The 26,857-nt window shown below is 48.0% G+C and overlaps 1 protein-coding gene across 1 annotated transcript in view; it reads right to left on the bottom strand.

Moving 5' to 3' along the window:
* Positions 1-9,335, bottom strand: part of ZFHX3 (zinc finger homeobox 3) — a 238,732-nt gene extending 229,397 nt beyond the window's left edge. The window contains exon 1 of the mRNA XM_039222154.1: positions 9,300-9,335. The gene's annotated coding sequence lies outside the window, so the exon portion shown is untranslated. The remainder of the gene's footprint in view (positions 1-9,299) is intronic.
* Positions 9,336-26,857: the final 17,522 nt, after the last annotated feature.

The following is a 26,857-nucleotide window of genomic DNA, read 5'->3' as shown; positions in this document are numbered from 1 at the left end:
GCTTCCCCCAGAGATTAGAGGCCCAGCTCCCTGGCTACAGCTGTTCAGTCAAGGCCCTACTTTTTCAGAGAATAAACATAAAGCCTTTTTTTTTTTTTGTAGGAAGAAGAAAAAAAAACTTTCTCCCAGACTCAACAGAAAATGGCTTGATTTCAGGGCTAAAAACGGCTGCAATCATCCTAGATATTGCTGAGCTGTCCAATATGGTGGCCACGACCATTGCTGAGCTGTCCAATAGCAGAGCTTCTAGCCACACAGGACTCCCTCCTGAGCACTGGAAATATGGTGAGTCCCAACTGCTGAAACAAGGAGATCATGGCGATACTGTGTATCCCATAAAATATATTTTAAACTTAATTCCGCCTGCTTTTTACTTTTTTTTTTTTAACATTTATTTGTGTATGGGTGTGTGAAAGAGAGAGAGAGAGAGAGGGAGACAAAGAGAGAGAGAGAGAATATGAACAGGAAAGGGGTCAAGAGAGGTAGAGACACAGAATCCAAAGCAGGCTCCAGGCTCTGAGCTGTCAGCACAGAGCCCGATACGGGGCTCAAACTCATGAGCCGTGAGATCATGACCTGAGCCAAAGTTGGAAGCTTAACCAACTGAGCCACCAAGGTTCCCTTCTTTTTACTTTTTCTTAATGCCACTAGTAGAAAATGTACAACTATCAATAGGGCTTGAGTTCTATTTCTGCAGGACAGCACTCAACAGGACAAAAATGACAGAGCCTCAAACACGAACCCATTACCAACCCCTAGAATGAAAGGGTCTTAATTTTTAAAAGCTGAGAAGACCATAAAATAAAGCAAATGGGAACATCTGACATCCACTGGGTCAAAGCCCAAGCTCAGAGGCTGGTCAACATGTCTACCTTGGAGTAGGAAGCCAGAATCCGCCATCTTGTTATCCAAGAGAAACGAATGCAATCTCTGTCCCAGTGGTTCTCAACCTGGGGTGATTCTGCCTTCCCAACACACGGTGGGCAATTCCTGTAGACATTTTTGTTTGCTGGTAGGAATGAGTATGATACCAGCCAGGAGAAGTCAGGGACAGCTCGCCCAACAAAGAATGAGCCAATCCCAAGTGTCAACACCGCCCACATACAAGCAGGAAGCAACCAGAACTGAGGTCAACTCAAGCACATTTCAATATTCAGATTTCCAGGGGCAGAGGTCTGGAGGGAACATTCCTTCGCAAAATGGTTTCTCTGCAGGCCCGGAAGTGGTAACAAAATTGAGTGGTATCAACAAGGTGGGCAAATGAAAAAGATAATAATAATAATGTTAAAACAACAGTCACTCTCTCACCAGACTGAGGACTGAGTCAAGGGTTGAGAGGTCTGGGTAGCTCTTTTTTTCTAGCTAGTGGGTAAAAAACGGGGTTTAAAGCTCGGAGCAGGGGCGCCTGGGTGGCTCACTCGGTTAAGCATCTGACTCTTGGTTTTTGGCTCAGGTCACGGTCTCGTGGTTTTGTGGGTTTGAGCCTCGAGTCGGTCTTTACGCTCACAGCTTGGAGCCTGCTTGGGATTCTCTCTCCCTGTCTGTCCCTACCCTTCCCCCACTCGTGCTATCTCTGTCTCTCTAAAAATAAATAAATAAACTTTAAAAAATAAGAAATAAAAAAATAAGGCTCAGAGCAACGTAAACCAGACTGCCCTGCATGCAAAGGGACACCATTCACGGAGGCTGCCGACTGGGCCAGCCACCTGCATGCCCGCCCTTGACTACAGAGGTTCCAGGGATGGGCGACAGGGCAGCAAGGAGCTGTGACCAGGCCTGCAGGGACAGGAAGGGAACTGGGCAAAGGACGGAGGAGGCTGAGACAGGAAGAGAGCAGGGATGAATGAGAACAGCCCCTTTCGCAGAGCCAGGCTGGGAGGCATAGCAGGAAGGGGGGGTGGGGGGGAGGCACATGATAATTAACTCAGCAAGTTGATAGTATTTGCATATAAATGCCTCCACAAATCACTACAAACAAGCCAGGACAAGTCAGGCCTATTAGCATATACAAGCCAGCCCGGGAAGGCCTCTCTAGGTGGGTCATTGAGTGGGTTGCTCACTTAGACGGCCGCCTGCCAGCTTCAGGGGGCAGGGTGGGGGGCACGTGAGGGGAGGGCCAGGGAGGATGAGGACACTGTGTCTGTTTCACTCCTCAACGCAGTTAGTTGCAGGATGTCAAAAAGAATTGGCCTTATTCCCAGTCCATAAGGGCAGAGCCGAAGGAACGCTGGACCTTTGAGTTTATTCCTTCCTGGGTGCTGGGAAACAAAAGGTGGCAGAGGCCAGCAGAAGCAACAAAAAAAATACAAAGGAAAAGGATGTGGGGATGGGAACTATCATTTGTGGAGAGGCTACTCAATATGCTGAGTGCTGTGAAGCCTGTTTTCGGCTGAATCGACTCTGCACTAAAAATGGGAAGTGTGTCTTGTGCCCATTTTACAGATGAAAGAGGTAAGGCTCAGAAAGCTTACGTGATGGGTCTATAGTCACAGAGTGGGGCCGGACCAGAACTGGGCCTCAGGCCTATGACCCCAGCAGCAGGGTCTGGGCTCAAGTAGAGAGATGAATAAGAGCCAGCTTCCCAAAAAAGCAGGTTCATCTCTGCTTCTCCCACAACACTGAGTGTGAACACCAGAATGCCCATTTTAAGGGCTGATTCATAAGCCACTCTCTTGTCCTAAACTGATGTCTCCCCAGTTTTATTTTAGAATTCTCTGCACCAGTGAGGAAGAGCACACCTCCCCCGAAGCAGACACTTGGGAGTCTGCACCAGGATTTCCTCTATCAGCCAATTTCTCCTCTGTCTGGACAACTGTTACAGCTTGCCCAGCAAGGGCAAAATAAACGGACTGTCCTTTCCCAAAATGTAGGAGTTCTCCGCTTTCCCTAAAGACACCTCTACCTCTGGGCTTCATAACTTTAGGAGGAAAAACCAGCCTCAACTTCTTCTTTGAAAACACTGGGGGGTGGGAGCAGGAAACCCCTGTTATTTTCGCTACTGCCATTCTCTGCCTGGAACTCCATTTTAAAAGTAAGCCAGTTCGGCCCAGGTAACAAGTGTTTGTACAGTCAGGGATACAGATAGAAAGTCTTTATCAACGCCTGTCCCCTGGCAATAACTGTGTATCAAATATGAAAGTGACATCATTCAAGAATCTGCCAGGACAGAGGTGATATTTAAAAAATAGTCATTTCTGGGGCGCGTGGGTGGTTCAGTCGGTTAAGTGTCCAACTTCGGCTCAGGTCATGATCTCACGGTTCGTGGGTTTGAGCCCCACGTCAGGCTCTGTGCTGACAGCTAGCTGAGAGCCTGGAGCCTGTTTCAGATTCTATTTCTCCCTCTCTCTCTGACCCTCCCCTTCTGATGCTGTCTCTCTCTCTCAGAAGTAAATAAAACATTAAAAAAAATTTTTTTTAAAGTCATTTCAGCAATGAGATCAACCTCCTAATACACACTGAATCCAGGCTTCTTAAGTGTCCAAAAGTTGACTTGACGCTTTAGCAAAGATGCAGATGTCCCACGGAGAAATACAGAGCTGTTACAAGGAAGCAAAAACCACTCCCCCTACAAGCCAAATGTACATTAAGAACCAAGGCCCTGAGCCAAAGAGCATTTTAGGAAGCAGGGCCTGAAATGGTGGAAGAGGCTTGCACTGTTTCTTGAGCAGTTAAGAAAAACTGTTTAAAAGGGGAAAAAAGAAGAAGAAGAAGGAAAAGTTGCTGAGAAGGAGAAAAAAAGCACACATGTGTTTTTTAGCACATTTTCACTGGACACAAATGTCAGGAAGACGAAGTTGTCCAAAACAGGTCACTCAGAGACCGTTAAGTGTGGGAAGCAAGTAAGTTCACGTCTACACATATGTACTTTTTAAAGACTTACAGGAGTCAAAACTCTTTTGAAAAGAGCTTTTTATACACTGAAGGGAGACTTCCATATTTGAACAGGCACTTATATGACTGGGGGGGGGGGCTGCAGGGCTGAAATCGAATATCAAATTAAGCCCCTTGGTCTTTTCTTCCCTGAGCTAATCTGGCTCCAGCCTCTCCACTAAGGAGATTCGAGTGAGAAGGCGTACAGCTGCCTGTCAACTGCAAGTTTCATACTGAAATGCAGAGCCCACAACAGAGACATGCACAGGCTACAGCCCTCATTCAAAATCTAGCTCAACCAACACACTCAGAAACATTTTTCTCCAGGCACATTCCTGGATGAAATTGGGCACAACCAAGAAACCAGAAGAATTGTTTTTGTCCATCCCCCCTCCTACCGAAATCTCCAAGTTGTTCAACCCTTCTTACCCCTCAGCAAGTCTACACACTGTGCCCTCCTAGTCTACAAGCCCTCACCATGCCTTAGCCCCTAGTCACCCCACTACTCAGCCCTTCTCTTTGGCTATTGCTCATACACACACACACACACACACACACACACACACACACACACACGTTAACACCAGCACACACTTTCTCACATACACAGAGCAGGGAGGTCTGAGCAATCGCCAACTGCTGCCCCCAGAAGCGTGAGGTGGGGGCTGTCTCACTCCCAGATCAAAGGTTTGTGGCCAAAATCACTTTCAGGACAGTGCGTGAAATCGGCAGCAGATGAAAATTCCACTGTCTTTTCACAGAGTCCAACGGAGCCAGTTTTCCCAGTTCAGAGTCTCCGTACAGATGACTGAAGATACTCCATAAACTCCCAAATGTTGCCCCAAAAGAGCCACTTAAAATTAAAGACAAGATAATCATTTCAGAAAGCCTTTAAGGCCATTATGTGATTAGCAGAAGAGAAGGGGAGAGGGATGCTGGCCCCTCCCCATCTTCACCAAGAGTGGTCTGCAAAGAGGTTTCCGATGGCTTTGGTCCCAAACCAGCAACACCCAGAGAGAGCAGGGAGTGGGAGGGGAGTCCATGTTTGTCCATCCACTCCTCCCTTCTCCGGAAGCCTCAATCCCACTTCAGGTAGAGAAGAGGATGGGGAAACCTTGGAGGTGGCACAAAATTCAAAGCACGAACAGCTGCACCACGTAAGCTCTCCATTCCCCACCCCCAGGACACAGGAGGCCGGCTGAGGCCTCTCTGGAACGGTGCACCAAAACCCCCATGCATTAATCCTCGTGTTGACATGACTGCGTGATGGCCCTCCCATGGGAAGGGAGAAGGGCTCACCCAAAAGGCAGATTAAGCCCAGGCATTTTGCTAAGAGGCCCTGTCTGGGGTTACAACCAACAAAACAGAAGTCTTACTCTGAAATGAAGCCAAATTTGTCACCTAGCAAACTCTCTCTCTTTTCCCATTTTTATTCACACCCTTATCCTTGCAAAAGCAAGAAACTCCAAGCAATTAACAGTGAAAGAGAAGAAACATCAATGAAAAAGAAACCATCTTTAAAAGTTGTAAGTAAGAATCAAAGGCACCTTCCGTGGGCAAAGAACTCTCTAGAAACACACCCATCACTGGGAGACCACTCACTGCCTCCTCCTCACCAGCCAACCCTGCCCCAAAGAATGAAAACCAGGAAACACACACACACACACACACACACACACACACACACACACCATTCAAGTTATCTCACTGCTTGTGAAGTTTCCACACAAAGCTGCTGTCAGTTTCCCAGCTCCTGTCCATACAGGAGTCATTTACTATGTTGGGGGAAGGGACCCTCTAACATCTGATTGTTCTCTTCCAACATGTGCAAAGTGACAATCTAGCAGCCAACATTAAATCATATAGAAAGGAAATCTGACAGTTGTTGATTTTGTACTTTTTCTCCTTAATCTGGACTTTGCAAGAGGCTTGCCAACGAGCCAAGATTTCTGCCACAGTTCCTCTCTTGGGGCAATTTGACTCAATCTCAGCTTCTGTATATTTCTCAATTTGAGCGGCCTACAGACTTGGGACGCTGTACTTTGGACAGAAAAGGCATCCTTTAAAATCTGATTAAGACTAGCTCCTGCAAAGGCACTCCCTTGCCTGGATTTTATTACAACTGGGTCCCGATTTCCTTGACTGCAGCTTTTAGAAGCTGCATCCCCAGGCAGAGGATGATGGTTCTGGGCGGTGCTGTGATTTCAGGCAATCACCATTACAACCAAATTCTCATACCAGAGCATTGGGATACCCCTATGAAGTTCACTGTAATGGAATCTGCCTTCCTGTTGTGTTTATATGGTACCGCCCCCATCCTGGTTAATTACACCAGCCTTGGGAACCAGCGTAGGCAACAGGCCCAAGCATTACAGAAATAGGGCAGGCTAAGAGAGAGCAACCATTCGAATAACAACTGAGAGTACAAACCACAGCACATACTGTATTTGTGGAGGCTACAGAGTCAGGTGTATTATCCCTGTAATACTGGCAAGCGAGAGGTGAAGCTTCAAGTTTCTTCGGGCCAGAATCACTACCTCTGTTGTCTCCCCTGTAAGATGAAGCTAAACGTTTCAGGTTAAGAAGGAAACTGGAATATCTAAAAAGTGAGTGTAACAAGTCACCTTCCCTTCTAGGGAGAGAGCAGTTACTTACGCTTTTACAAAATGCTGCTTAGTCACCTAAATATTTATGTGTTCATGTTAATGAGGCTGTTGTAAATCTACAATACAAGTTAATTTCTTAGGTAAGGGTCCACTTTGGACCCAAGTATTTCCAAGGTCTCATACTCACACTTGAGAAATAAAAAAAAAAAAAAAAAAAAAAAAAAGAAGGCTCCACTGTCCAATAGTGTCCAACAATACATAGTGACAATAAGGACTCCATGCATACCGCTTGTGATCAGAACTGAAAAAAACAAGCTAAATCATCACTAGCCCCAGGTAATACTTTGCTAACATTCGGCAATCACAGATTTATCTAATGAACTAACAACCTTTGGGCCATGCAAGGTGAGCCAGGCCTGTCCTGGGAGTGTCTAGTAATCATCATTTAAAGTCATAATGATGAAAACTGAAATCTCGCTTATTCTAACTCCTTGCCACTGGGCAGTCCATTGGCACGGAGTTTACACGGCAGTTAAATCCGATCCCAAAGAAGCAAGAAGGGAGGCACTTCACTTTCCTGTTGGGATGAGCCAAACAGAGGCCTGCTGAGAGTGCTGTTTTATTTGGGTCCTTTCCACCTTCCCTGAGTATTCATTTGTACAAATAAAAGACGGAAGGGAAGAAACCAAAATTAAAGTTTCAGGTGGTTGGGAAAGCAGCTCAGATTTTTTTTTTTTTTAATTTTGGAAGAGTTACCAAGCATTTCTCAATAGTTTCCTGTCCATCAAAACTGTTTTCAGGAGAACTGGAAAACAGCAGTTCTATCCCATAGAAAGTGCAGCCATTTCAAAAAAGAGCTGGGAGAGGGAGGTGACCCATGTCATAAAGACAGAAGGTCTCCAAGTCATTTAATTCCTTGTGATTCCAAAAGGGCTGATTTTAAAGTTTAAAAGTGCTTGCTTCTGCCTCTGCCCCGTGTTGTTAAATAACACTTGGGCAATTAAATAAAAGAGCAAAGTGTGACCCCAGCCCATTCTGAGAGGCACTCACACGCTCTCTGCACACATGCTAGAAACGAAGTGCAGACAATCTCCTTAGTCCTGTAATTTAAGGACGGGTGAGAGGAAAAGTTTCTCTTGGCCTTCATAGCCACAGACCACCTGAAAGGGGGCCTTCGGGGTCTCTGCAAAATAGAATGCACAAAAATACAGGTGTGCAAACACCCAGGTGCGCACCTCTCTCCAATGACTCGTTTCCTGAAACCCTTAAATTATTTAGAACAGTGGACTCCTGACCTCCCACATACCCCACCTCTATCCCCTAATTGCTTTTTGTGTTTGGGTTGGGTAAAGAGAAGGATTCAGAATCTCAGGCCGCCAGTGGCTATTCTGCAAACTAGGAACAGGCCACGTTCTGGCCTTGGCCTCTCTCAATCAGGTTACCTCGGAAGGTGTCTGTTTTCCTCTCAAACGCAGTCTCTCCCCCAGCACTTGGGCTTCCTTCTCCAGCCCAAGTGGAGTTCCAGCCTCCTGGAACTCATGATTTTTAGGGTTTCCCCTTGAAACCTATCCAGAAACCACAGCCATTAAAAGAACATGAAGGTTTGACACCTCCTGAATTTAGGAATGAGGGGACTCAAGGGGCTAACTCTGCACACTCGCACCTGCTGCTTGATGGCAAAGTAACAAAGTTCCCCAGCTAGCAGGAGCAAGCTTTAAATTATACTCTATTTATTTAGTGACTTGTCTCCAAGGATCTCAAAGCATCGGATGAAATAAGATGACGTGTAACTTTCTCACTATCTATCTTCAAGGCTTAAGTATGTTTTCCTTGCTTTGCCTGTATACATTCCACGAAGCAGGCCCCAGCCCCAGGGGGAAAGGCCTTCTCCCTCCCTGTGCCCAAGTGAGGCTGTCTAATCTCTCTAAGCTTATCTATCAGTGGCTTTCAGAGTCTTCCAAGCCTGTTAAGTGACACAAACAGGGGGTGGGAGCAGTGAGGACCCTCCTGGATTCACCTGCTCGTGTGTTTCATTTAAACCAGTTTATAGACCGTGGGCCACTAAGCCAGGAAATGCACTCCTATAATACACCAGGCACGAGTGATGGTCTTTGCCCTCCAGGTGTTTTAGTATTCTTATAATACAGGTATGTCCAAAGGAGAAAAGACCATTTTCCAGAAAGTTCTTTTCCCTCTATAAGTCTACAGTGATTACTCCCCCCACCCCCCCAATTGACCTAACTTGGGTAATCTTTCTCCTTTAACAGGACAAACATCACAGCTCTCCCTCTCCTCCACCCCTCTCCCCCACGTAAATGTTTTTCCAGAGTGCGAACAAACTAAAATTAGAGGGTGGGCAAGTGGATCTCCAAAGGTGCCTTCCAACTGAAACCTCTGATTCTCCCTTTAATTACTCCACAATAAGCACATTCTTCGCATTGTTTCAAACTGACCAGTGACTTCTCTTATGCTTGAAAAGGGCGTATTTTAAGACGGAGGAACCCAAACTTTTAAAAGACACTAGCACCACAAGTATTCGGAAGGCAGGAACTAATCCAAAAGCAAAATAAGGAAGAAGGGAGGGAGAGAGGAGGAAAGATGGGAAGAGAAAGGGCTTCACTCTATACCAGCAGAATTTAGACACTCTCATCCCAGGTAGGTTCCAATGGGAATCTACGAGTTCAAGTGCATCCAGCCTGCCCTTCCCCCACATGCCCCAAGAGAATGGGAAGTTCAGCCAAGACTTGCAGCACCTGCCTGCCGCTCTAGGCCAGCGGTGCGAACCAGGCGGGCTGGCCGGCTGGGGAGGGAGGCTCCACTCACCTGGCACACAAAGGCTCCGTACACCTCCGGAGGGAGGAGGCACTCGCAGGTCCGGGGGCCGCGGCGCGCTCGACAATGGGAAATTCCAGCGGCACCGGAGCCCCGAACTTACCCACCCCGGGCGGCATTCTCCCCACCTCCCGCCGCCCCCGGGACTCCGAGGTGGCTCTGGCTAGTTGCAGGGGGGCCGCAGGCAGGCGAGGGGGGCTCATGGTGGCGGCGGCGGCGGGGGCTGGCGGTCGCCCCTCCCCGGGAGGGAGGGTCCCCGGCGCGCGGCGGGGAATCACCCACGGGGCGCGGCGCTCGCGTCCGGGTCCCCGGCCTGCCCGCCGCCGGCTCACCGCCCGCCCGGAATCGCTTTATGTAAATGAAGCTCAACTCGCAGTTTGCAGGCTCACCGCCCGAGGAAGGGGGGCGGGCGGGGCGGGGGGCCTTCGGGGATCCACATTACACAGCAACAAAGCGGAAGGTTAATTTGAAACTCACAGCCCCGCCGCCGCTCGGCTCCCCGGGCAAAGCCTGACATCTACAGTCGTGCCGGGCGCAGGCCGGGTACTCGGTGGCGGCCGCGCCCGCGGGGACACGGGGACACGCGGGCACGCGAGGCCCGAGCGCTCGGCCGCGCTCCGGGTACGGGCTTCTGGGCAGGCCGGGCCGCGCGCCTGGGACTAGAGCTCTGGGCTGCTGGGCCTGCGCCGCCTCGGGAACCGGCCCGGCGGGAACAAAGCCCAGTCCTTCCCAGGCGCTGACCCCTCTCTCTCATCAGAAGTCCGGGGCCGGCCTAGAATCGGGAGAGAAGAAAGGGGCGCGCCCTCGACCACAAAAGGGAGCCTGGGGCCTCAGAACCGGAGCCATCGGTCTCTGGGCCCCATCCACGTCATAGCCAGGCCACTCTAGCATGGGGACATTAGCCAATGTGGACAGGAATTTATTTGAAACACACACCCATCCTATTAACTGCTTTACAGGGCACTTCTGTTTTTCAGCTGCAGAAACTTAGAAAAACATCCCCTGCTCTCCATTGAGAGTTTAAGGATAGAGTTTTTCATGGGAGAGAAAGAAAGGGGGGGGGGGTGCGACAAAAAAAGAAGTCACAGCTTGCAATTAAGCTTAGTCTTTTTACAAGACTTGCCTTAAAACATACATACACACACACACACACACACATTTCAGATAAGGCATACATCATGCCCTTCACAGGGAGATTCTACTGCCAGGTCAAATTCAATGAGGCCACCCCAGCTGGTCAGACCAACCACTGGACACATTTCTATTCTCCCCAGGTTCACCTTCTCCGTTCTCAAATGCAAAGACAGCACCAGAGAAATCTCACCGGAAGTCACTGTCCTCCCTGTCAGAATCCCACGCTCAGTCTGATTTTACTCCTGATTCTCCCAGCACAGAAGGGCACCTGCTTTTTCCTTCCCGAAAGCCACCCACCCAGGCTGGCCCCACAACCTTCAGAGTGCTTTCCCCGACTGCACAATAATGAACCATGCAAGTGTTAGAAATATAATAAGCTCAGGAGGCAAAGAGCTGTATGTACGGAATCGTATTAGCATTAAGCACACTGATGCAGGAGGAAAGAGGAGCCTCGGCTGATTGAAACTATCATGTCTTCATGCACTAGGCATTTTGCACAATGTAATTTGAGTTCAAATTAACGTAAATATCCAACCTGTTGGGGACAGACAACCCCTCTCTACATTTTACATTTTAGTCCAGAAAAGAGATTCCAAAAAATTTTTTTGTCTGCCAGGGCCCTGGGAGAAAAGACTGCCTCTAGGGAATCATGTTCGATTAGGGACAAAGGAGAGCACAAGCCAAATTCTGTCACACATGAGAGAGTATGGGGGTGGTGGTGGCTGGAGAGCAAAAAAGGAAAGTGGAGGATGATTCTGCAAACCAGAGTATGATCAGTGCCGAGCTGTCGCCAGACCACCTGACTTCAGACCCAAGAACAGGTGGTGTTTTCAAAACACACTATTATTTATATTAGCCACATGAGTTGAGAACACCTTAAAGAAAACCAATTAATAATTTAATTGAAAAAGTGACTATGAATAATACATGAAGAGATGATGCTACTAGCAATAACACAAGTAACGTGGCACTCACAACACAGAGACGTCTCTGGAAACGTCTTCAGGCCCCTAGGTCTTACCTGGGAGCAACCCGGAACCCGTGAGGTAAAGGCAGTAAGAAAACGTTACTCCCCGAAAATCTAATTTTGCTGCTTTATCTTAACTTTTATTAACAGGGGACGACCTCATCATCTAGTGACATCATGAACCTGGTGGGCCGACAGATAAATATCTTCAATAAAAGAAAAGCTGGAATGCCAAAGAACCGGCTATAGCGGAATCTGGAAGGATGTGGAGGTGCTGTGCAGAAGGCCCCAGGGGGATCGCAGGACATTGCCAGCGTCCCAAGGGGCACACACGGCAATGTGCCCTCCTGAACCTCAGAGGCCTGACAAGTGGAACTGGGAGTGACCCTGGGTCCCTTTCCTTTATCTTAATCCAGCACGGGCTACATACATGGTGAGAGCTGGTCAAGCCTGCCTTTGTTACAGGCAAAATTTGAACAGGTTAGTCCACAGGCAGGGATCTAGGGCCTCTGGAGCATCAATATCAAGGGTTACCAAAAACGCTGGGGACCTCACCTCTACCAAAACGTATTGTCATCATTAACAAAACAATACCTCTTCAGAGGGATTCTGGAACTTTTGCACTTCTCTATGGAATCAAGTGTTTCCCTGAAAGACAGGTTGCAAATTCTGTCCTCTGGCTCCCAAAGGCCCTGGCTCTTCGAGGGCAGATCTCTGGCAGAGACAGTCTGGCACTCTCAGGGCTCCTGAACACTGTAGACAAATAAACTCACTCTCAGAAAAGCCAGTTCTCCATAGCTAGTCTCATCTCATCTGAAAATGGTAATTGGCAACAGCCAAAAGTATAAATATTTAAAAATAAAACAAGGAATGCTAACCTCGTCCCCACTCCTCCCCTTACCTACTCTCCAAGCCAGAGGCCAGCCCCCTACCACTTAGCTGGCTGGTAAGTTACAGTGATCCCAACTGAGCCAAACTGGCTTCTCTCTCTTCTCTCTCTGTCTCTCTATCTCTCTCTCTCTCTCTCTCTCTCTCTCTCTCTCTCTCTCACACACACACACACACACACTCCCTCTCCAACACCATATCCCTTCACTTCAGCAAAAGTAAATATGATCTCTGAGCTAAGATACAGTGAATGTCAGCATTCTGACTTCCAGCTAAACCTGGACTCTATTTTCACAGCACAAATGGGGTTAGGGGAGATCTGTATATTCTTCCAGATCCCTGCATTTTTATTAAAATATACAGACACATGGATTTTAAAATTATTGCTTCAATAACCTTGAGGTTTTAACAAAGAAAAAGCCAGGAGAGGGGACAAACACAAGTCCCTGAAACAAACAATAAAATATTTGGAGCTAAATTGCACTCCGTGCCCTGAATTCACCCCATCATTTCTAGGCAGTTATATTTAGGGGCCTGGTGCCCACCAGGTGACCAGGCCCTCCTGGGTGCAACAGAGAACGCAGGCTTTCCTCAGAACAGCCCACACTCACCTTCATAACCACGGGAGGCTGGCCTGCCAAGGCCTACACAGATAATTTGATTCACATTTCTCTGACACATACCTCAAGGCCTCCATCTATCACTACAATGCTAATTCCAGAGATTAATTTTTTACCCCCAAATCAGGGGTGGGACATTATCTAGTTTACTTACCCACCCTCCCACCTTGGACCCTACATCTATCAGCGACACACCTAAGAAAGACACAAATGAGTAACCATGTTTTAACAACCATGATCGGAAGGGGCTTTTCCAAATTAATTTTTAAGTTACAAAGCTCAAGTTTTAAGAAAGCCAAAAATAAAGGACTTGCATTACAACAGCTTTAAAGCGTTAGGTGAAGTGCTTGCTCTCTTTCTTCCCTTTTTTTTTTTTAACAAAATATTATTTCTAAAAGGGCAAAGAGAATTTGCCATGCAAGACTTTTATACCCAAGGGGATTCTTACATTTGTGTTTCTAAACCTTGAAATTGAGAATTTTAATGAAAAGGCAGGCAGATGCTTAAGGACAGCATCGCAATCAGGGTCCATACATTACAGTAGAGAAGCGCTTTGTTTGGGGGCCAGGAAAAAGAGGTGGGCTCCTATTTTGTCATGGGCCATCCCCACTGTGGGACTCAGTCCTTTGCACTCTGATGCAAACTACTGCATTCTTGGAGGAAAGCAGGTTGGAGGGAGGAGAAATGACAAGGGAAACAGGAGAGGAAGAGAAGGGGGAGGAGGTAAGGCCTCTTTCTATCTCTTTCTATAAATCGGAGTTTGGGGGGGAAAAAAAATCAAACAGAATCTCAGCACAGCCTCAATTCCATAACATGTACCACCAGCTCCCCTACACATGTGTTAAAACAATCAATTAAACAATATGCCAGGAGCACACTAACCAAGATCAGATTTTTGTTTCAGGGAAGAATTTTATTTGGCTTGGCCATTCCTTCCTATCAAGCAACCACTTCTCGGGCCAGGACACTAAAGGATAAACAAAAGACGACCCTGTTCACACTCTCCCTCCCCCCCCACAAATGATTCTAGAATCCCATTTTCTTATCTTGCCATCTTAGTGCATTTTTGTTTGCAATCTGTGCTAATCTGACTTAAGAGCCCGGGCTGAAATTTCACATATCCTCCAAGTCAGCCAGTGTTTTAGAATCTGGATTTCTATTGAGGCTGTTCCAATCGTCAGCAAGGCCTACGGTAAAATGTGCTTCATGCTGTTTCGATTGTCTCTCTGCAGACAAATAGAAACTGTGAAATTTAAAGAATGGATAAAAAAAAAATCTAAAACAAAGAGGTTAAAAAAATAGGACAAATGTTTTTGCTTTTGTGTCTCCCTGGAGCAATTGTTTGGAGGAGTCTGCATTGACAATAACCATGAGAAGGCCATCTAAAGGCGATGCGCACACAAGGGGACTCCTTGCCTGCTGCCTTTGGTCTGGGAGAAAAAGCACCTTAGCTCCGTTCTCCAGGAACAAAAGGCTAGGGCCACGGAAGGGGGGAGAGGTTACTGGGGCTTTCACATGGAGCCAAGTGTCAATGCAGGTTCATTTTTCACCCGTCTTAGTTGGAAAGCAGCTCAGTGAACTTCCTAATGACTGCTTTTCCCTCTACCCCTATTATTTCTAAACCTAAAAGAACAAAACAATAATATTTTGTTAAACCTAAAACCCATCATCCTATTAAAGGAAAGCCTTAGGGACCTACAAAGTTTTCCCTCCTTCCTTTCCCCACCCTACTTTTTTTTTTTTTTTTTTTGAGGAGGAGGAGGATGGGGGATTCCAATTGTAGATCACATGGAAATAAGAGACACTGGACATTGTGGCCGTTTTTAGTAACACCAGAACTGCCTTTATGTCTACAAAAAGGAAGGGAGCAGAAAAATAAATGCAAAAGGCGGGGGGGGGGAGGGGGGAGACTGATCAGGGGTAGAGGTGATAATCGGGAGGCTGTAGGGCAGCACCTGAAAACATTTTCTTTTTTCACAGCATGAAGTCACTAATGCCAGCTTTCAGATTTGCGACTGAATCAAAGTCATCACTGCAAGGTTGGTGGGTTTTTTTTTCGGGGAGGGGGTAGGTGTATGGGGAGTGCATGGAGAAGTGGACAATAAGGATGTATTAAAGACACAGACAAGGTGTGTGGGTGTGGGGACGGTGGGAGTGGGGGGTGCTTCAAAGAAAGGAAGCTGAGATGAATCACTGCATGCCATGGAAATACCAGGGCAAGTGGATGTCGGAGTGTTTAACCAGATTCTAAGCTGGAAAGATCTTCCCCAGCTGGCGAACCCTAGGACAAGGCAGTGACACGCAACCCTCAGCCTTTGAACCCCGACCTGGCAGCTCAGGAACGCGTCCCCCCCCCCCCCCCAGGCAGACGCAGGCTCCGGCCGAAAAAGCAGGGTGGGGGTAGGGATGAGAGGGCCCTGCGAAGAAACACAATAAACAACTCAAATATGAACGGAAATGACATCAGCAAAGTGAAGGGCCTGTTTATTGCAGATCAAAACAAAACAAACTTCCAAACCTTTTGTGTATACAAGATAACTCTATAAAAAGCCCTCCTAAAATGTCACCAGGGTCGACACATCAGCATCCCAAGAAAACAGATGACAGTTACCAAAGGGGGAGGGGGGACAGGGAAGAGAAGGCGGATGAAGGGAAGAAGATGGGAGGAGATACAAAACAAGAAGGGGCCAAAAACCCAGCTGACGAGTTCCCCCCTCTGCTGATCCTTAATATTTATTGGTGTTTATAATCTAAAAGCCATGCTCTGTGTTTCACTTAATATAAGGCCAGACAGTGCTGTCTAATGAGGCAGCATTACAATCAGCTTGTAATACTGAATTTTTAATGCTGCCAAGGATTCTGTTACATAATAATATGAAAAACAGAAGCTGAAAGTGGGCTCGCAGTGACAGGACCCTGGTGTGTTCCAGGCAGGCAGGCGCTCCAAGCCCGCCTTCCATTCTGCCTGTCGCCCACCCCTGTCTCCCGATCAGCCCTCCATCCCGACACAGGAGGTCGGTATGGAAACCAAGAGGATTTCTTCGGAAATCCACTCTTTTTATTATTATTGCTATTATTATAATCTTTGATCCAAAGTAGATTTCAAAGAGTTTGAATTCTAGCCTATCTGGGGTTAGAAGCCTGCAGTGAAAATTGGGGGAAGGCTGAAAGACAAGGAATACGGAAGTGGGGGATAGCTTATTTTAGGAAAGCCTAACAATACGAAAAAAAATCACAGAGGGAAAAGTACTAAGATGCTTGGGGGACGAAGGGGGTGCTGAAGTCAGCCAACCATATTCGCAGCTGCTGCACGCAGTTTACATTGGTGTAATTTAAAAGCATATATATAGCCGCCGCTGCTCCTCTCTGTAATACCCCAGGACTGTAAATCTATAACCACTGCAATGATTTAGTGATTAAAAACATGATAACATATTGTGTAACTGCAAACCACAGAACCCCTGCCAACTCTCCTCGAAGATAAAGAGGAAAAAAAATACAGAAAATGTGTTGCTTGCAGCGATCTTCCTAAACCCAAAAGATTTTAATAAAAGAACCTATATAGTAGACGAATCAGAAAAGGGTGAATGAATTCTATGTGAAGCCAGCAAAGGGAGGGGGGAAAGGGTAGCTTTATGTGGGATTCTTTTCCTTGTACTAACAAATTACGACCTAAACATGCCTTTTCTTTTCTCTCTCTCTCTCTCTCTTTTTTTAATAGTTTGTTGTAACTGGAATGACTGGTCTTGTGTGCTGTCTTGCATATTCAAAGCAGCTCTGTAATCGGATCTAGAGACCCAACCTTATTTGCCTGAACTGAATAGGGTTTTTCTTCTCCCCACCCCCCCACCCCCAGTTTTGTTTTGGATTCGGTATTGTGGGTTTTCTGTTCTTGCAGGGAGCAGACAGCTACCCAGGAACAGGCTCTGGTGCCTTTAAGCTACAGAGCAAACACCTGAAAGGGGGAGGCACAATTTGTAACCTGGCAGGAGGAGCCTAAAATACACACAAAAAAATAAAATCAAAGCAGCTGTAGGGGTTTTGGCCTCTGAGCAGCTGACCTGACCCCATTCTGTATATTCTTTTATTTCCCCATTGCAGGATTCCTGCACCTTGGGTCAGATTCGAACTCAATGTGACCCTGAGGAGAAGGCAGTCACCGAGCCCTGGAAAACTCTCCATATGTAATGGGGGGATGGGGAGAATATAAGTGCATACCCATTCAGACTCCCCCAGTGTAGACACCCATGCACTATGTACTTACACACACATACACACACACACACACACACACACACACACACACACACATCTGTCAAGAATGCCAGGCCACGGGACCAGCTCCAGCCCAGCTTTCTCAGCTCACAGTAACCAGAGCCTGAACTCTCCCTAAAGCCCCCCAAAATCTTCATATCTATAACTCTCCCCATAAACACATGCATGCACAGACGAACACTCCTCCAGAGACTTTATATGTTTAAAAAGTCCACAGATCTGAATTGCCTCCTCTCTGGACCTGAGTAGGGCAGTTTATTCAGAGAAATCAATAGGAAAGAGCATTTGCAAATATTTATATAAGCCCTGTGCATTTCAGCATTAAGTAATTAAAAACTAAAACTCAGGGCGGGGGGAAGGGAGGGGATACACAGACAGAAGAAGGCTGCAGGCCTAGAGTGGGTTTCCCTGCCCACACCTCATCTCCCCAAACCGCAATCCTTTCAAAACCGACTCCATCTACTCTTTTTACGAAATCCTGTTCGTGCACCATTTGCTAGACTATTTCAAAATCATCTCCAAATATGGATTCACCTACCACCAAGCTTTCAACCCTGACTCTAAGATAAGTGTCTGTGTTCCCTTTCTTTCTCTCCCTCTCTCTCAAATGCACACACAGCAATTCTTACTTTTGACATTGCTTCAATCTCTGGTGTATTACCCTCCACTGTATTCTTATTTCTAAATTATTTGCAGTGAAGATACCTAACATTATATGATAAGAAGAGGGCCCCCAAGGTGGTATTTCAACGAGCGAACACCCACCCCTTAGCCCCCCACCAACATTTTCTACTCCTTTCAACCTACAGGATACCTACACCTTGGGGGTTCAGTACCTGAACCACATATGTAAACAGATTTTCCCCTCAAAAATGCACAGCAAAATGAAGAGTTTTTAAATGAGCCACTATCGAGTGGACTTCTCCTATACTGTTCTGGAGGGCTGGACAGTAAATTCTGCTTGTACTGCCTCTAAACCCGCTCTAAGAAGCCGACCAAGGCAGTGGAGCACCCACGCTGCAGATATTGTAGAAATTTACAGTAAATGTAGGTACACGATTGCAGCACGCTGCCCTATTGATTATGCAGATTGTGATCAATCTTTTCCCCTCTCCCATTTCCCAAGCCTCTTTCTGAAGACCTCCAAACAAGTTGGTCTGTAACTAGCCATTCTCCCAAAGTAGGGAGAAAAAAGTAATTTTTTAAAAAACATAATAAATCCTCAAGTGTCCCCACTGAAAGGGCTTGAGTCTTTTTTTCTTTAATTCCAAAGTGAATTTATGCTCTGCAATTTGCATTACAGCCAAGCGATCACCGTATGTCATATTCTTCAAAGGTGCTTAACAAACCCCCTTTTAAAAGTCACAACTGGGAGACAGAAAAAGGCAATCAGCCTTCTTCCATACAGTCCTTAGATCAAGTTTCAATAATTGAGACCAATAAAGATTGTCATATTTGCCTTACTTGGAAGAAACAAGGGGAAAAAGTTTAGAGTGAGTGATTTTTTAAAGCACTTGTAATCAAAGAATTTGCCACAGTTGAAGAAATTGCACAACATTCTGCAAAAGTCAGATTCTGAGCAACAGATTAATTTGTAAAGTAAAATGTATTTTTTAATGTCATAGTTCCACAAGAAATCCACGCGTCCATACACAATTTAAATGCACTGCATAAAACACACTCACATCTACTCTCCAACAAGAGATATGCAAAAAGACACACATGGAAATACATAATGGAAAAGAGCGAAGCAGGACTAGGGGTGAGAGTAGAGAATGGAACGTAAACAATCCCAGATTCGTGTGGGGAAAAAAAAAAGAAAAAGAAAAAGAAAAAGGAACGAAGAAACGAAGGAAGGAAGGAGAAGAAAAAAGAAAAAAGGAACACTCCAATGTCTCTCAACTCAGCTGGTCAGAGAGGCCGGCCAGGCTAGGTCTAGTCCAGACCGGCGGCGCAGCCCCGAGCCCCCGGGAGCCCCTAGTGTCCAGGGCAGAGCCCCCTCTGGGCGCTCGCGGTGCTGCCAGTGGGGCAGGGCGGAGAGCGCGCAGGTACGGGGTCGGGCGGCCACCTCGCCCCCTCGGCCCCTCTCCGACCCGGGGCTCCCGCCGGGTGGCCGCAATCCCCGCAAGTCGAGCCCGGGAGAGAAAGGCGCCCGGCCGGCCGGCCGGCCGACCAGCCGGCCAGCGGTGGCGGCGGCGGCAGCGGCGGCGGCGACTGCTCGGGGCCGGGTGCGCGCCCCGCGCGGCGGCTGAGCCCGGGGCCCCGGCGCCTCTCGGGGTGGGGCAAAGTTGGGGGCCGGGGGCGGGGGCGCTCGGCACCGCGGACACCCCCCCCCCCCGCCCCCCGCCGCCTTTGTCTCGGCGCCCGGACCCCGGCCGCCCTCCCGCCCTCGGCCCCGCGCCCCGGCCGGCCCTGCCCCGCGGCGCCTCCAAACTCGGNCCCCGCCGGCCGCCGCCTTTGTCTCGGCGCCCGGACCCCGGCCGCCCTCCCGCCCTCGGCCCCGCGCCCCGGCCGGCCCTGCCCCGCGGCGCCTCCAAACTCGGCGCGCGGGCCTCGCCCCGGGCGCCTCCACCCTCCCGGGGGTCGCGGACGGCCGGCGGCGGCGGCGCGGGGGCCGGGGAGGAGGGGGCGGCCCGGGCTCGGCGGCGGCGGCGGCGGCGGCGGGAGGAGGAGGAAGAAGAAGAGAAAGAGAAAGTTTGGCGCAGGGGGAAGGCGAGCGGGACGCAGCGAGCGAGCAGGGCGCGGGCGCGGGGAGCGCGGGCGGCGGCGGCCGGGCGCGGGAGCCGGGAGGGGGCAGGACGAGCCCCATGCAAAGCAGCCCGGGCGCCCCGAGGAGCCCCGCGTCCGGGCGGTGGCGGCGGGAGGAGGAGGAGGAGCAGGCGGCGGCGGCGGCGGCGGGAAAAAAAAAAAGAGGGAAAAGTTGCCACTTACGCGGTTGCTTCTCCGGCGGCGGCGGCTGCAGCGGCGCTGCTGGCGGCGGCGGCGGCGGCGGGAGCTGGCGGCGCTTTTAATCCCGAAAAGAGGCGCTCGGGCCGCGGAGCCCATCAAGGCAGCAGCGGCGGCTGGCGGGGGTCGGCGGCGGCGGAGGACGCGCTGCTGGCGGCGGCGGCGGCGGCGGCGGCGGAGCTGGAGCGCGCTCGGCGGAGCCCGGGGCGGGAGGCGGCCGCAGCCGGGGAGCCGGAGCCGCCGCCGCCGCTGCCGCCGAGCAGCATGGTTGGCGGGGAGTTTACAGCCCCCGGAGCGGGCAGGGGCCACGGAGGAGAAGCGGCGGCGGCGGCGGCAGCGGCTCTAGGCTGTAATTGGGATGCAAAGCAGGCGGTGGCGGCGGCGGCTGCGGCCGGGAGGAGGAGGAGGAGGAGGCGGCGGCGGCGGCGGCTGCAGCGGTCGGAGGGGACGCGCTGGAAGTGGGAGCTGATGAGTGAAAAGAAAAAAAAGTCTTTGGATCTTTATTCTGCTAATTAGTTTCCTGCAAAAAATGGCTGTGATTAATTCAGTGCGCATGTGCTTCATTACCCAGGCACGACGGGAAGGGCTAATTAGCCACCTTCTGGATCAATAAGATTCAGCAAAAAAGAAAAGGGGGAGGTGGAGGGAGGCAGAGGGGAGGAAGGGAGAAAAAAAAAAAAAACCGGGGGAAAGTGATGAGCAGGGCAAGGAGAGCAGGAAGAGAGGATGGGAGAAGAGCCCAGGAAGAGGGAGAGAGGCACCAAAAGTTTATGCATGTATTAAAAACATACACACACACACACACACACACACACACGACACACACACGCACACACACACATACACCGAGAAGTGAAATGCAGAGAAGCAACAATAGGAACCTAGCTAAGATTTTTGTAAGATTTTTTTTCTTCCCTTTTTTCTTTCTTTTTTCTTTCTTATTTTTTTCTCTTCCCTTTCTTTTTCTTTCTTTTTTTTTTTGGCAAATGAAGCAATGCTTAAATTAAATAGGAAGAGAGCATCTTCAAAGAAGAGGGGAGGGGGCAATAATGGAGTGGGACAGCTAAAAGCAAAGATTTAAGTGAAAGGCAGAGAAGCAGCAGAGACAAAATAGAGGCCACTTTAAATTGCAAATCTGAGATTTTTTTTTAAGGAGGAAAATTACCTCCCCCAAATCAGAGGACAAATAAAGAAAATATGGAGAAAACTTTAGCACGTACCATAGACTAGACAGAAATATATGTATGATATGTTAATTTTGTCTTCTGAAATAAGATGCCATCAATCTTCTCTGGTTCTTTAGAAGAAGGGAAGCAGGAGTGATGATTAGAAGGAATAGAAGGGGGAAAGTGAAACAGAACTGAAAGGGGGGTAACTTCAGGAAAGACAAGAAAAGGAAAAGTTGCACTTGGAAACAAGTCCAACTTTCTACCTTTCTGGACCTAAGAGAAAAGTAAAATCAATTTTCTCGTGTAAAACCTGGAAAGCAGATGTTTTCAAAACACAGGAAGCTATTTTGCCATCAAAAGCAGGGATGTAATAAAGGCAGTGAAAAATAATTTCAGACTAAATTCGTAAGAAAGAAAGCCAATATATTTAAATAGCGAGGAAAGGTCTAGAGTGGAGAAAGGGGGGAAATTACATGCCCCTTCCCTAATGCCAAAAAAAAAAAAAAACAAAAAAAACAGTCTTACAGCTTCCTCCAAGAGTTTGGAGCAGAGTCTCGAAGCCAAAGGGCTTGAAATGAGAGGATGGATTTCAGATAAAGACTAGGAGCAGTACATCCCACCAGAGCCCAGAGGAGATCCCTGGAATCAAAGACAGCAGCCAGGGTCCCTGCTACTGTACCGATTCCCAGTACATCAAAGCCATCACTTAGGCGGGTGTACGGTACTTCCAAAAAGCAAGCAAACAAACGCAGGAAGAACAAGAGTCTCAGTCTCTCCCTCTCTCTCTCCCTCTCTCTCTCTCTTTCTCTACTCCCTCTTTCAAATCCTAGCCTTAGCGTCACTACTAATGCAATAGATTTTTTTTTAATGACAAGTATGTATTTATGTAAGTCCTAAATATGAACTAGTACCACTGAAATTACAATGTCTGGAATAAAATAAAATGCAATTTGCACTTTAAGTGATCTACAAACAAATGCAAAAACAACACTTATGTTTCTGAAAGCGTTATAAGTGAACCCTGTAACATCAGGTAGACAGCGTTCGCAACAAAAGTTATTTTTCTTATAAAAAGATTTTTCCCCCGGCCTTGCTGGACTATTTATTTTAGAAAGAATTTGGGAATTAATCAGGAAATCTATTTGATTAGAAAGGAATTCTTCATTTTGAGAGATTTTCCAATGCTCTTAAAGAGTATGCAGCTTCTTAGGCAAGACTAAGAGGAGAAAACCGGTTTAGGATTTTGCAGGGGTTACCTCATCTAATCCTTGTGAATTCACTCTGGGAATAATGCTGTTTTATTTAGAGAGAAAAAAAGAAAATACATTTAGAAAAATCGGGGGTTTCCTCTCTATGAGCCAAATCTGGATTGCCATTCAAACTTTTCCTGGCTGCTTTTCCATGCGGGACAGTTGATCAATAAAGCCAAGCCCAGCCTGCCTTGCTACAGGTTTCACCAGTCAGTGCTTGCAAAACCTTTGTCATTTTCTAAAAATAAAAAAGCTAAAAGTTATTGTAGAAGAAGGGGCTTTTTTTTGTCCCCTGCACAATGTGTCTTTTGTGAGGTTAATGCCATTCTGGGCTCTCGATAGCCCTGGACAATGGGAACTCTCCAGGAGCCTGCAAAGACTCTGGCTTTTTTCTTTCTTGATTTTTTTTTTTTTTAAGGGAAGGATGAAACATTCCTACAGTCCAAACACAACTTCTACTTTGATTAAATAAATATTTATCTTTATTGTAACCATTGTATATTTTTAACTTCAGTTTGTCCGGTTTCTGATTATTATTTTAAATTTTTCATTGGCAACAGTTAATCTTTTTTTTTTTCCCTTTCAGTCCAAAGTGCAGGTCAGTGTAAAATGTAGCTGACTGAAAGAAGACTGGTAAATTCTGAATTTTTCCATAATACATCAGGTAAGGAAAATTGTTCAGACCTTCAGGAGTATATTTGCCTCTTTGCCTCTTCTGTATCTGTCTTCACGAATCTTCGTAATTCTGTTAGTTTTTTTTAAGATGCAGCAGAATTTAATTTCTCCTTGTAGATCTTGAAAATTCACTTAAATGCTATGTATTTATTTTCTTTTAAAAATGTAAATAGTCCAAGGAGCGAACTTGTAGCCTGTTACACAAAACAGCGCGGAGGAAGTCAGTATCTCCACTGGTATAGGCTATTTGGGGGAAATTCTGGATATAAATGTATTTCATGTTGCAATATAGGAAAATGTCAGCTTAATCTGGTAAATACTTATGCTAATTTTACTCAGTGAATTCGTTATAAGGAGGAGAGGTACCAAGCTTGTATGATTGAATAATGCTTAGGCGATAATCCAGCATCTATATGGATTATTTTATGTACAAAATGAAAAAAGGGACCAAGAAATTCAGAATCTAAATCCTTCATTTAGCTGGTAAGAGGGCAGAAAATTTTAGACCTATCTGTTTTTAAGACATTTACAGTAGGGAGAGAAAGTAGAATGTAGGCTAAATATTGCACTGATGTGTGTATTTCTCTGCCTCTCACTCAAATGAATGGATACAAACACAAAGATATATGCATAAATGGGTACATAAATATACATTTGAAAGACTTTAGATGTCTTTGCCTCTCTGTGTGTGCTGTGGATATATGTGCACACAAATATACAAGGTATACATCAATGCAGGTACTGTACAGAGCTATGCTGTGTGTGCTCTCTCGCTAGGGGTTTTTGTTTCCAGATCTGTTGGAAGCTACTTTTTTTGCAAATATAACATAGCAGTGTTGGTTTAATGATGAAGATGTGAATGGTGAATTTGAGTAAGAATCTGCTTCCCTGCAATTTTCAGAATCTGGGGTTGCAATGTGAGCAGCTATTATTTGGTCCAAGGGTTAAAGATGCCGTGGGCCAGTCTTAAGGGGGAAGAAAGGTGAAGGGGATCTTAGGAGATCTCGTTTCCAAAGAGCCTAGCTTCTGGGCCCCGGGTTTTCTTCTGCTGGGGGATTGGGGGGGGGGGACACAAAAACAAAAACAAAACAAAAAGGAAGAGGAAGAAGAAGAAGAAAAAGAAAGAAAGAAAGCCCGTGAGGAGGCAGGGGAGGTTAAAAGGACGCCTCTGCGCACAACTCTAGAGCTACATCTGAGAGAGGGGTTGCAGGGTGAAGGATGTGCGGGTCTCTTTCTGAATGTGTATTGTTATTCTAAGTCTATTGTACGTATGTGTTACTGTCCTTTCATTTGCCACGACAACATATGGATTCCATAAATGCAGACATGCTGAAGTGCATCTGTCTGGGTAGTTAACACGATCCAAACATCCCTCTTCGTTCCGCTAACTCTGGCTCTTCCTCGGGTTCCCTAGCAGCGCTCCGGGCTGGCCGGCCCTTGCCCCGGGCTCGCAGCACCCTGCAGTCTCGCCCTTTTGTAGTCTCCTGGAGGGATCCAAGGTGCCGCGCCCGTGGAGGCGGGCTGCTCCGGTTCCGGGGTCAGAGGCGCCACTGCCGCCGGCCCCTGAGCGCCAGGGAACGAAAGGGTTAAGCTGCCCTAGCTCCGGGAAGGGGCTGCGCTCATCCCGGAGCGAGGTGCAGCCACCAGCAGCTGCGATTTAGGGGTCAAGTCCGAGATCACCTTTCTCCTGCCTCTGGAAATGGCAGAAGATGAGGTAGGGAGGGAGAAACTGGAGGGAGAGGCAGCCAGGCGCGGCACTTGGCGCTCCATCCATCCGTTCCCTCCCCGCACCTACCAGCCCACCCTTTGACCCCCAGACAAATCGAACAGTTCCCCTTTCTCCTAGGGGTGTCGCGTGAGGTTCTTCTGAACATCCAGAATTGTTCCATCCCCACCTCTGTCCTAGGGCTGAACCACTGTTATCCAAGCCTCAGAAAGTTTGCTCTTAAGGCACCAAGGGGCGAGCAGACGGCTCTGGGCAAAAACTGTTCCCCGTTTGTGGAAAACAGGGGTGCCCTTGGCAGGGTGGGGGGAGATTGGATGTAGGCGCCAGCCCCACAGAGTCGGGTCATGCTCCTCATAGTCCTAAGCGGGTGTACACAGTGGTATCCGTTACATGCAGCTTCTTGCTTTGTGCCCATATTCTCGGTCAAAAGCTTTCTTTCCCCCAACTTGGGCAGCCTGGAGAATACTTTTGTCAAAATATTTTTCACGCCTGAAAGATAACCAAAACCCAAATTCAGATTTGTTTCTGAGGCGTTTCACTGGAAAAGAGCAAAGCGCCTGAAGTCCCCTTTTGTTTCTGCGCTGCACAGAAGCGCCAGGTTGAGGGGCTCAGTGCCCAGGTGATGTCCTGAGGACCATGCGGGCGTCTGCGTGGTGTCCACTAAAGGGGCTTCAACTGAGAAAGAGCTTCCCAAATCCTCACCACGAGGTTGGACTTTAGGACGATGGCAGCTCTTTTGGAAACTTACTCCAAGAAAAAGGAGTTTTTGGTGGGAAAAGAACTGGCTGGAAATGACAGAGAGAACGGAGAATTAAATCCCTGGGGGACACGAGGCAGGTGGGGGGTGCTCAGAGTACCTAGGGTGCTGAGTGAGCAAGGAGGTCCACGTACGAGGCGTGTTGGGCACGGCTGCGCAGAGGCTTGGTGACGCGCGCCCCAGACGCTCCCTCCAGCTGTCAGAGCGAGGGCGAATCACCCCGATTTCCGCTTCTGCTTCCAGGGCCAAGAGTGGACCAGCTTATCTAGCAGGCAGCTGAGGTCTGTCTTCCTAGCCCCTGCGCCCCTAACCCTGCCACAGCCTCCAAACCACAGAAATCAAACCAAATTGGCCGCTCAAATCTAGAGAGGTTTCATCCCTGGGGCAAGGGGGAGGGAACAAACCCTTTTTTTTTTCCCCTTTTGAACTCCCGATTCAAAAGAGACCACAACCTACTCTTGAGTGCCATCCCCAATACAAGGATTGTGGGTATGTTTCATTCTTTCTTTCTTCCCTATTTCTCAGAAGTAAAACCTTTAAAGAATTAGCCCCAAACTTAGAGCACTCAGGTCACTGAAAGAGTTCCCAATGATAAAGCCTGCCCTTCATTTCTAATACACGGCGCACTGTGAAAATGCAGGGCAATTAGTCAGTTCCAGGGTTTGAGTCAGATTTCCAGTTTCCTCGGCTCCTTTGCAATGGAAATCTGAGACCCAACCTTGGGGCAGGAGTCGCCTCTGAATTGGTGGCTCTCTTGGGTTCCACAGAGCCTGTACCACTGGTGAGTGCTGGCTTCACTTTTGGTGACCTGGTACCACAAGTTTGCACTACATCTACAGCCTGGGGCAGGTGACGAAGAGAACTAACCTTCTCTCTACACAACAAAGTGAACAACTTGAGGGCAAGCGACCCTCGGTCGGGCTGTGTTCACTTTAGGGATTTCCAAGGGCATAACTTGGGGGGAATGACTGAGGGTTCTGACTTGCCAGCCAGAGGCAGAAAAAAAGGGATCCTGGAGAGGCACGGGCGGCGGGGTTGGGGGCAGGGCTGACAGCGGGCAACTGAGACCTGGTGCCCGTTTGTGTGGAGCGCGCTAGGGCCGGCGTGGGGAGTCCGTGCCCGTGGCAGCACGTGCACTGTTG

This window comes from Hyaena hyaena, unplaced genomic scaffold, assembly GCF_003009895.1.
Source record: "Hyaena hyaena isolate Hyena2069 unplaced genomic scaffold, ASM300989v1 scaffold_18, whole genome shotgun sequence".
NCBI classification, from domain to species: Eukaryota; Metazoa; Chordata; class Mammalia; order Carnivora; family Hyaenidae; genus Hyaena; species Hyaena hyaena.
The sequence above is the reverse complement of the archived record's forward strand: the minus strand, read 5'-3'. Positions and strand labels throughout refer to the sequence as shown.